This window comes from Clytia hemisphaerica, unplaced genomic scaffold (genome assembly GCF_902728285.1).
Source record: "Clytia hemisphaerica strain Z4C2 unplaced genomic scaffold, Clytia hemisphaerica genome assembly, whole genome shotgun sequence".
Classification (NCBI taxonomy): Eukaryota; Metazoa; Cnidaria; class Hydrozoa; order Leptothecata; family Clytiidae; genus Clytia; species Clytia hemisphaerica.
The window spans coordinates 342054-351478 of NW_027104247.1; the positions used below are offsets into that span (position 1 = coordinate 342054).

The following is a 9425-nucleotide window of genomic DNA, read 5'->3' on the forward strand; positions in this document are numbered from 1 at the left end:
GGTTAAGAAGGTGTCAAGTAAAAAAAGACATTCCACGACTAGCCACATCCCACTGTCTAAAATCTGAATGCTTTTTGAATCGAATGTTTACTAAATTTCGGAAATTTTACCAAAAATCGACTCAGGGGGGGGGGATATAAGCCGTTCAAAACATAATCAAATAATAAGCATAGGCTATATGCCTGGATGTATTGAAAGCTTAACCTTTAGACACCGCTGTTTTTAAAAACAGCGCGCGCTGCTGCCGCTGTTTTTTTCATGAAAATGGAGGTTTCGCGAAAAATGTCATAAAATCTGAACCGCTAAAGCTTAAGTAAAAAGTAAACCCATTTTGAAAAGCTAAGGATCTATTTTTTCAGATAATACCAAAAAGACGCCTCATCACCCTTTTAAACCTGACTACACAGCCTCAAATCAAAACAGTAAAAATTCCATGTTTACGATTTGTTCACCTTTTTCTTTTTTGACAAATTGAATGAAAAAAGTGGGTACAAGGTAAAGATTGGTCCCAAAAAAATTATTTTGTTTTAGTTTATGTTATAAGCCACCATTGTGTCAAATTTCAGGGCTGAAGAAGCTCATTTCATCTCAGAATCTAAGTTTCGGTGAAGCACACTTTTCCACCAAAATCGACACTCTGGCCACAACAGGCAGTCGAGCACACTGTCATATTTTAAACGACAAAAAAATGAGTAATCACATCATTTAGCGCCACGCTAAACAAAAGAAAAAAAAGAAAGATCAAAGGCTTAAAACAAAAAGTACTCAAAACGTTCAATAACACGTCGTGGTGAAAACAAAAATACGATATTCGTTTAGCGGCTCTTATAAGGAACACATTGATATATATTTCTGCTACCCCACAACTTGCAGTCGAAAAATTGAGCAAAATATTGAAAATATTTCTGCGGTGAAGTTTTTCAAATTTCCTTATAGAAATCTCATGTTTGGCACTCCTACACGGTAGAAAAAGTGAAGAGATGAGAAATATGACGTAAACACGATGCAAGTAGTAATTATATTCCCAAGTGATTACGAAAAGTTATTCTTTCAACAATGGTAAGTTTTTTATTACGTCTATTAGGATGACGTCTTTGCAGATTCCTGTGAGAGTTACTTTAAGAAGGTCATTGACATGCGAATGAGTTCAAGGATATTATCTAAGGCCCTCTTTATATCACGATCAATAGGGGATAAAAGCTTGCTTTTTTATGCTTTCTCACAAGCATTAATGTATATTAAGGCAACGTAAAAAGCTCGGTAAAATAGTGGGAAGAAATATTATTTTATCAGATACGTATTATCCCTGTCTCATGCGAGTGTGCGAGTGATGTTTTGCTTTCCTATCTCCCTGTCTCACAACGAAGGAAATACACTCGATACACATCATGTCCTTGTCGGAATACACATTACATCTCTGTCTTTGTGCAAGTGGGATTTTTTACTTTCTCGTCACTTTTGTCTTAATGACGCGACTTAGAATACCGCTATTATTACCCTAAGTCGATTAATTTTCGCATGTACTTTTTTTTAGAGAATTGAGAATTTAAAAAAATTCGTTGCGAAGCAGCCTCTTTTTCACTAGATTTCACCAAATTCCTTTAGTTTTAACGGATTTTCAATTTATAGCAAGAAGTTTTGCGAAAAGGGCCAAAACTCATGAAAATTACGAATTTACCATTTTCATCGACCTCTAACGTTACAGGTCGATGCCATTTTCAATTACTCCACGCGAAGTTAGAGGTCGATGCCATTTTCAATTACTCCACGCGAAGTTTAATCCACCTAAAGCGGCAGATACGTAAGGTATTTGAGTACAGAATTTCACCGGTTTGCGGACTGTAAAGATCTTCTAACGCCACATGATGGACATTTAAAAATGTTAGAAAGGTTTTGAAACGCTGTTGTGTGTCAACTGTTTCATATTTGATCGTAATGTGTATTCCGACAAGGACATGATGTGTATCGAGTGTATTTCCTTCGTTGTGAGACAGGGAGATAGGAAAGCAAAAATTAAGGTGGTAGTCTACTGAGAAATGGAAAATCATCGAAAAAATTGTCGAATTTTGGTTTTTGGGTGTTTTGAGATCCTTAGGTCTTTCTGAACATCTCCTGGAAATTTCAGAGAGATATCTTTATTTTTCAGGTCGCAGTGAGCATTTTTGTCCTGCTGGGTGCTTGAAAAATCGCCCTAGCAACGGAAAAAATCCCGTTGCTAAGGACTTATTTCTTCAATCTCGGCCGAAACATAGCAATGTGATACGCCAAAAGAAAGCTCTTTTTACGCCCTTTTCGAGCGTCAAAATATTATTTTCCGTGGCATTACGTCATCCTTAAAATTAAAGATGGTAGCTTCAGTAGTGTAACACATAAAAACAAGCTGAAAAGCAAGCTGTAAGCATGATTCTGCAGATTTCTTGGCAAGTTTTAGATCAAAACTTAATTTCTTTGATGAAAATGATTTGTTTAAATGAAGAATAGACTCTAAAGAAGCCATAAAGTTGCTGTACATTGGTTATGTTGCTGGATTTCTACGAAAAACATTTAAGTTGCCGCCATTTTGTCTTGAGCAGGCGGTGTGCTTTTGGTGGCTCACATAATGTTTTGTAGTGGATTTAAATGTAACTGAGATATTTCCAAGCACAACATGATGTAACAGAGATAGAAATGTGCATTATTATAATGAACTGGACCTAACTTCTGGAGACGCACATTCTCATCTGACACCCGCCACTCATAACAGCCTTCTTTTGGCGGTCAAGCCAGCTCATTGCTCATTGTCATCTAGTCTATGTGAATAAAAATATGCACACAAAAAGTTTACATGCCTACAGAGAGTCATGCTGGACTTTCAATGAACATTTTGACACACTTATATGGCTTTTTTCACCCAAATTTGATGTTATCGCAAGATTACCGCAAACTTTGCTATGTATGTACATGACTTTAGCGCAACATGTTTTTGTTGATTTTTGGATATTTCTAATTTTTGTGAAATGTTTTACTTTAACTTTTGAAACCTGACTGGTTGGATGAGTATTCAGTGAAGAAATTTTTTGAAAAGAGCTTTCCAGCTTAAAATAATACCCATTTTTGCAGACTTTTGTCTTTTTCTTTGATTTTCTAAAAACGCGTTTCCGGGGGTTTGCTAACGCCTATGCAGGTTTTTCTCGGGATTGAAAAGTGCTAGCTCCATGAAATTTTCAGGGATTGCTTCTTGTACCATTGGCAGAGGATGAGTGAAGAAAAAATTCAGAAAAATCTGTCATTGGTTCTAAATCTCAAAAATCACGTTTTTTAGGTTCCAGACCCCCTGGAAAATAATTATGAATTTTTTTTTCACTCATCCTCTGCCTTTGATGAATACCAACCACCATACCAAAAATCTTTTGCTAAAACGTTTTAGAAGTCTTTAAAAACCTGTATGGAGAAAACTATGGTACGTAACCCCCTGGTCGGTATCACCCCCGTCTGTGCTATTTTTGGAATTTTTTTTTCATATTTTGCATGGTTAATAGTTTTACTACCATTGTGGAAAGTTTCATTGAGATATCTTAAATATTTCAAAAGTTATTACAAAAAAAGTAAAAAAATGACTTTTTCCATTTCTCAGTAGACTACCACCTTAAGATTTTGCCAGTTGAAGATTAAAATAATTTGAATATAATTGCTTTTCTTTCTAGATATTCCAAATGGACTTGCCGAATAATGGTACAGCTATCAAGTATCCCGGATCGAGAAGTCAACGCATCGTCATATTGCACATACATTAATTAGGAAAAGGTATTTCGTTCTCGAATGTTCCACCTGGTTTTATCTTCATCCTTTATACCATTTTAATATGTATCTTTTCTTCTAGTAAAATAATTTTGTCATACACCCCTATTTAAGGTCGTTGACTTCTATCTAAAGATAAGCTCAATAATCTAATGAAGCCCTGAATATACCGCAAAATTAGTTTCATGACAATTTCTTTTAATTCACCCGTTGCCTTTTATAGGGACCACTGGGTAAACCGATAATCGAGATCGTTCTCAGGTAGACATGACTCTTAATTGTCAACTGGACTAAAACACGACAGAAAAATCGTTTGTTCACCATCGAAGCGCGAAGAACTATGCACCCGATTGTATCCACGGAGATTATATATACAAATTCTTTTATTACACCCCCATATCAGTGACCCGGTCAGCTCCACTCAATGATGAATTACCCGGTGAAAGAAATTGCATGGAACCCAAATTAAAGATCTTATTTATGGTCTTACCGTCTTACCCCGGTCAATCTCAGTTTTTTTAAGAATTCTTGAATATTAGTTGAAAGTCAATTTTTCCCTACCAGAGGAAATTAAAGGTTATCACTTAGTGAGCTTTGGAGATCCTATATTAAGACCCGGTGGGTTTCAAAACTTCACTGGGTCACTGAGAAAGGGGTGTTCTATTATATATGAAATATAGAAAATGTACGTCTATGCGTGTTAGTAAATGTCCCGGGACAGTGTATATCATCCGTTTATGAATTGGGGAGAGAAAAACTCCATATTGAGTAATTAAGTCATTCTGAGGGGCTCAGATAGCCGATAGAACTTTCCAAAGGGGATAAACTTGAAAAATTTGGGGGGAAATGATGAAAATTTCGAAGAGTTAACAAAAGTACACGTCGTCGCAATCTTTCCCCGACCATTTAAAACCCCAAATTTTCTTCCCCGTTAAGATATTTTGCAATAGAAATTTCCCGCTGTAGGTCCCCACCGGGTTCTGTGATACAAGAGTGTTGTGCAGATTATTATGTTCTTCTATTGCTCGCTTATCCTTCTGACATGTGATCTTCACAGCTTTGGTAAAAAAAAACAAATGCAAAGCAAATGCTTGATGAGTTTTTTTGTTCTTATAAAAAGTCTTCGTTTCTTGCTCCATCTTGATTCCAAAGAAGACAGGCCCTAAAAATGAAATCGGAAAAATGATCAAATTATATCTAATCTCACTAATTATGCCAATTAACTAAGTGTTAATAACATTTTCAAGTTTCAATTTATACCGTTGCAAAATCAATTTGCTTGCGTGTTCTCGAGTTTTTGGATATCGTGGGATTTGAAGATTTCTAGTGTTTTAATTGCTTTGATAGATTCAAAACACAAGTTACTCTGCGGTGGAACATTATGATGTTCTCATTCGATAGGTCTTTTTGCTTTTCTTTTTTGTATAGAGATGACTTGAAAAGATCGCTCAGTACTCGACTGACAGGTAAATTAAGTGGTCCCGTTGCTCTAAAATTGGCCCTGCACTTACCCTAAGCCTGTAAAATTACTACAATAATCATAACAGACTCTCTATCATGTAAATTCAAGCAATAAAACACCAGAATAGTGGAAAAACTGAGGCAAAACAGCCCTGAGTTGTTGGAGCTAGAGATAGGCATGTATGTCAGGAAATACCCCCTAAAACCCCTTCAAACCACATAGAAACTGCCAATAAAGGTTCTCTATCTCATATAATGATATTTATATGCTGAAACCAAGAAAAAACCAGACATAAACATAACTTTTCAGTCCAAAAATCCATCAAACACCCTCTGTCCACCACTAAAACGATGTTTTGTTGACATTTGAAAAATACACCGACATTGAGTTCCGATATCTCGAGATGTATAAAAGCAGGACCCGTAAAATTTTGAATGAATGAACCTTCACCCCTATCCTGTCTGCTAAATTTTACAGTATAGAAAAATTCAAACTGGTCTTTATTTTATTAAACTTTGAAAGGACCCCAGTATCAAAACGTACGTGGTACGTCTCTCGGCCTGTATATATGACGTACGTGGTACGTCTCTCGGCGGCTAAAGGTTAAGCATACACGAGCATGACCAAGGGGCAGCAGACACTTGCTTATAAAAAAAGTACGGAAATTGATGTCGATTATTTACCACTGCAGTAGTGATCCGTGACGGAGCGCCGTGACCCGTGTTTCTTTTTACCCTACCCGAATAAAAAGCTCTATAGAAAGTCGAAATTGGCATTTTTTCTTAACTTGGATGTGTACGCGCATTTGAAATCAATTTATATACTAGCGTGGTTCTTGATTTATAAGGTATCGCATGCTTTTTTATAAAAATAATGTAATTTTGTCTGTACACAGACCCAGTATCTACGACTAATTTCAAAATTCATTGCCGTAGCAATAAAAGTGAGATACACTCTGGTACAGAGTAAGTGTACTTTGGCTTAGGGTGAATATTATTCTTATTTTTCTATTGTTCTAAACAATAGGCCTATTGTTGTAACACCGGCATCTCACCCTGAATAGCACTTCATCAAAACATTAGAACCACAGATATCCTACATAAAACACTAGATAGAGCTACTCAATCTTTCCCAAGCAATAGAAGTTGAAGCAAAATAATGCGCCATCTTTGTTAGGATGCGCACCAATGAAATATAAGCCCGAAGGACTAGAATTGAATATCCTTGGTAGGATTTGAAGCCAACAAATCCTACCAAAGTTGCGCAGCCTTGATCGATCCGCCTGGTTTTTACACAAATGACAAATTGAAACTAATATTTAACGCTTAATTTCGAAAAAAATATCTCACGAAAACAAAGGAATTACTAGATTCAATCCGTCACCGAAAATACAGCGTATATTTTACGGCTTCACTTTTTCTTGCCTAAGAAAGGTTAAAGATTCTGCTCTAGCCCTTCGGGCTTTAAACTCAATGATGCACGCATCCCCTCTGATATAATTTGATATAGGGGATCGTCTACAATATTTCTGCCCCAACTTACCCCCGTCTTTTTGCCACAAATTTGGAGTAACTCTCGGACGGGAGTTTCATACACGATACGCACATTCCCTATATCAAAATAAATTCTGGGGAGGCGCGCAGTCTACATCTTTGCTGAAAGTAGACCATTGTAGAAACCTTGATTTTCGCTGTTTTTTCATGACACTGTAATGTCTTCAAAAATTCAAGGCTAGTGCAAAAAATATTGTGCACTCACGAAGATTGTGCTTAATTATTTTTTAGGTTGGGACGGGATGATCCATTTGATGTTTTAGAAAGAGATCAACTTAACAACAAATGGAAAGAAATTCAATCCTAATCCTTAAAACTTGTAAAACGTCGAATATGAACCCTCGGTCGTGAAACATACCAATTTTCTATTCTCTGTGTGTATGTTTCAAAAAAACTCTTGTAGTTGAGAGTAGAGTCACTTTGATATTTTCTTATGCGACTTTTGTTTTGTGGGAAATATTAATGTAAGTTATGATAATAATTTGATTTTGGTTTCTGTTAGTGAATGAAATTTCAACCTGAAAACTAAATTTTTGGATATTAGTGCCTTTAGACCACTTAAGCCCTTAAGTAAGCTAAGCCCGGGGGGTCGCTAATTGATAAATTTATTCGAGTATTCTAATTCAGGAGGGTTTATAGCCTTCAAGGTTATATTCTGAGCCCTATTGGACCATTCTTGAACTTTTGAATCCTGAGATCCTAAACTCCTAAGTCTCAAGTCTAGCGTTAAAACTCAGAGTTAAAAGTCTACCCTCCCAACCTTATTTAGAGCGCTTCCAAATCTTAATGAAATGTTTTGTTTTTAAATAAGAGTGATATCGTTTGCTTACTCATCAGCTTTTGACATTGAATTGACACGGATGTGGAGCAAAATTGGTCAGAAAGAGAAAAAGAAAACATTTTTTGATTATATCAGCATAATATAACAAAAGGCGATATCTTTGTCAATCAAAATAAGTGATTGTGTTGCTCTATGGAGATTCCTTTATCCAGTGTGTTGATGGAATGAAAGGGTGGATAACACATCTTTTCGCCCGTAGTCGCGCGGGCATTTCTTTGTCTGCTTTATCCCACTAAAACCGTGCCAATCCTTTTTCGACGCATTTTTCTATTGTATTTTGGTGCGAAAAAAGAACTGGGACGGTTTTAGTGGGATAAAGCGGACAAAAAAATGCCCGCGCGGTAATTGGTGGCTACCTCGTATGCTCGTACGGCTCGAGAGGGGAAGAAAGTTGTTCTTTCTTTTGTTTAGAAAATGCGTTGTAAACAAATGGTAGAAAATATCTCCAAAATTAGTCTAAAAAAACCGACCCTTACAGAGACTGATTTTTGCCAAAAAGGTGACCCTTAGAGAAACTTTTTTGAAAAATTTTCTTCCATTTTAGAAAAAAAATCCTACCCTACCTTTTCTTTAGAAACCAAAAAATTTCCTAAAAATTGTGATTTTTTCGACCCTTAGAGAGACTTTGAAAGGTGAAAAACCGACCCTTATCGTCCGCACTTACCCAGCACCTATTTTTGCCTAAGTACCCCCCCCCCCCTGCATGAAGAAAAAGGATTTTAAAAAACCGACACCCGTATATGTTTCAATTCTAATTCGAACACTCCCATATCGCAGCCCCGGTGGAACTTTAAAATTTTAAATGGTTTATATAGAAATTTTAATTCTCCTAGTTCAAAAAATCCAGCGGGGATGATTTCAGTTGAATTTCAAATGAGGATTAAATTAAAGTCAATTTCTAGTGGGCTGAAACTGTAAGGTACTTCTCCCACCGGGGACGCGAGATTTTAGTCAAATTTCGCAATGGATAGGGGGTCCCACCGGTAATGCTGACACAGGGGTGTGTTCGAAATCGAGTTATACAAGAGCAGTTTACTCTCACAAGGGGGTATTGTGTCAGCAATCAGAAAAAAACATGACATAAGAATCTGTATAATAACAAGGTCTTTATTAATAACATTGATCATCATCGGTATTTTAATGGTATAAACATTTGATTGAAATTTCAATAACATACACATAAAAAGAAGATAATTCGCGTTCTTTTATAAGCATTGTTGAAAGAGCTGTTACTACTGTAAGGATGCTCCAATATGCATTTTCGACCGTAGCCGCCAATTGCCGCGCGGGCATTTTTTTGTCTACTTTATCCTACTAAAACTACCCAGCCCTTTTTTCGCACCTATAGACAATAGAAAATGTGTCAAAAAAAAATTGGATCGAGTTTACTCTTAGGTGCCAAATAAACGGGGGGGGGTTCGAATAAACGGGGGGGTTGGAAAATTTTCGAAATTTTAATAAACGGGGGGTACCTAATTGCCGGGGGGGTTGGAAATTGTACTTCTGAAACCCCAAAAATAAGGTAAATATAGGCTAAAATCAGGGTATTAAGAGCAAAATAAGGGGCCTTCTCTTTGACAGCTGAAAATATTCTTAAGAATTAATAAATGTGGGGGTCCTTATAAGGTCCGGGGGGGGGGGTTGGAAAATTTTCGAAAAATTAACAAGCGGGGGGGGGCCCGTTTATTTGGCACCTAAGTGTAAGGGGATAGTTAAATGATTAAGTGACACGCATCTGACCGCGCGACTACGGTCGAAAAGGTGTATTATACATCCACATCGAGCCGAGGGG

General features: G+C 36.8%; 1 long non-coding RNA gene across 1 annotated transcript; it reads left to right on the top strand.

The window, feature by feature from the left end:
- The first annotated feature begins 660 nt into the window (after window positions 1–660).
- On the top strand, window positions 661–4485 carry LOC136816349 (uncharacterized). The gene is made up of 3 exons (XR_010847916.1): window positions 661–1059; window positions 3684–3783; window positions 4001–4485. It is a non-coding gene; the product is annotated as an uncharacterized lncRNA (long non-coding RNA).
- The last annotated feature ends 4940 nt before the right edge of the window (window positions 4486–9425 follow it).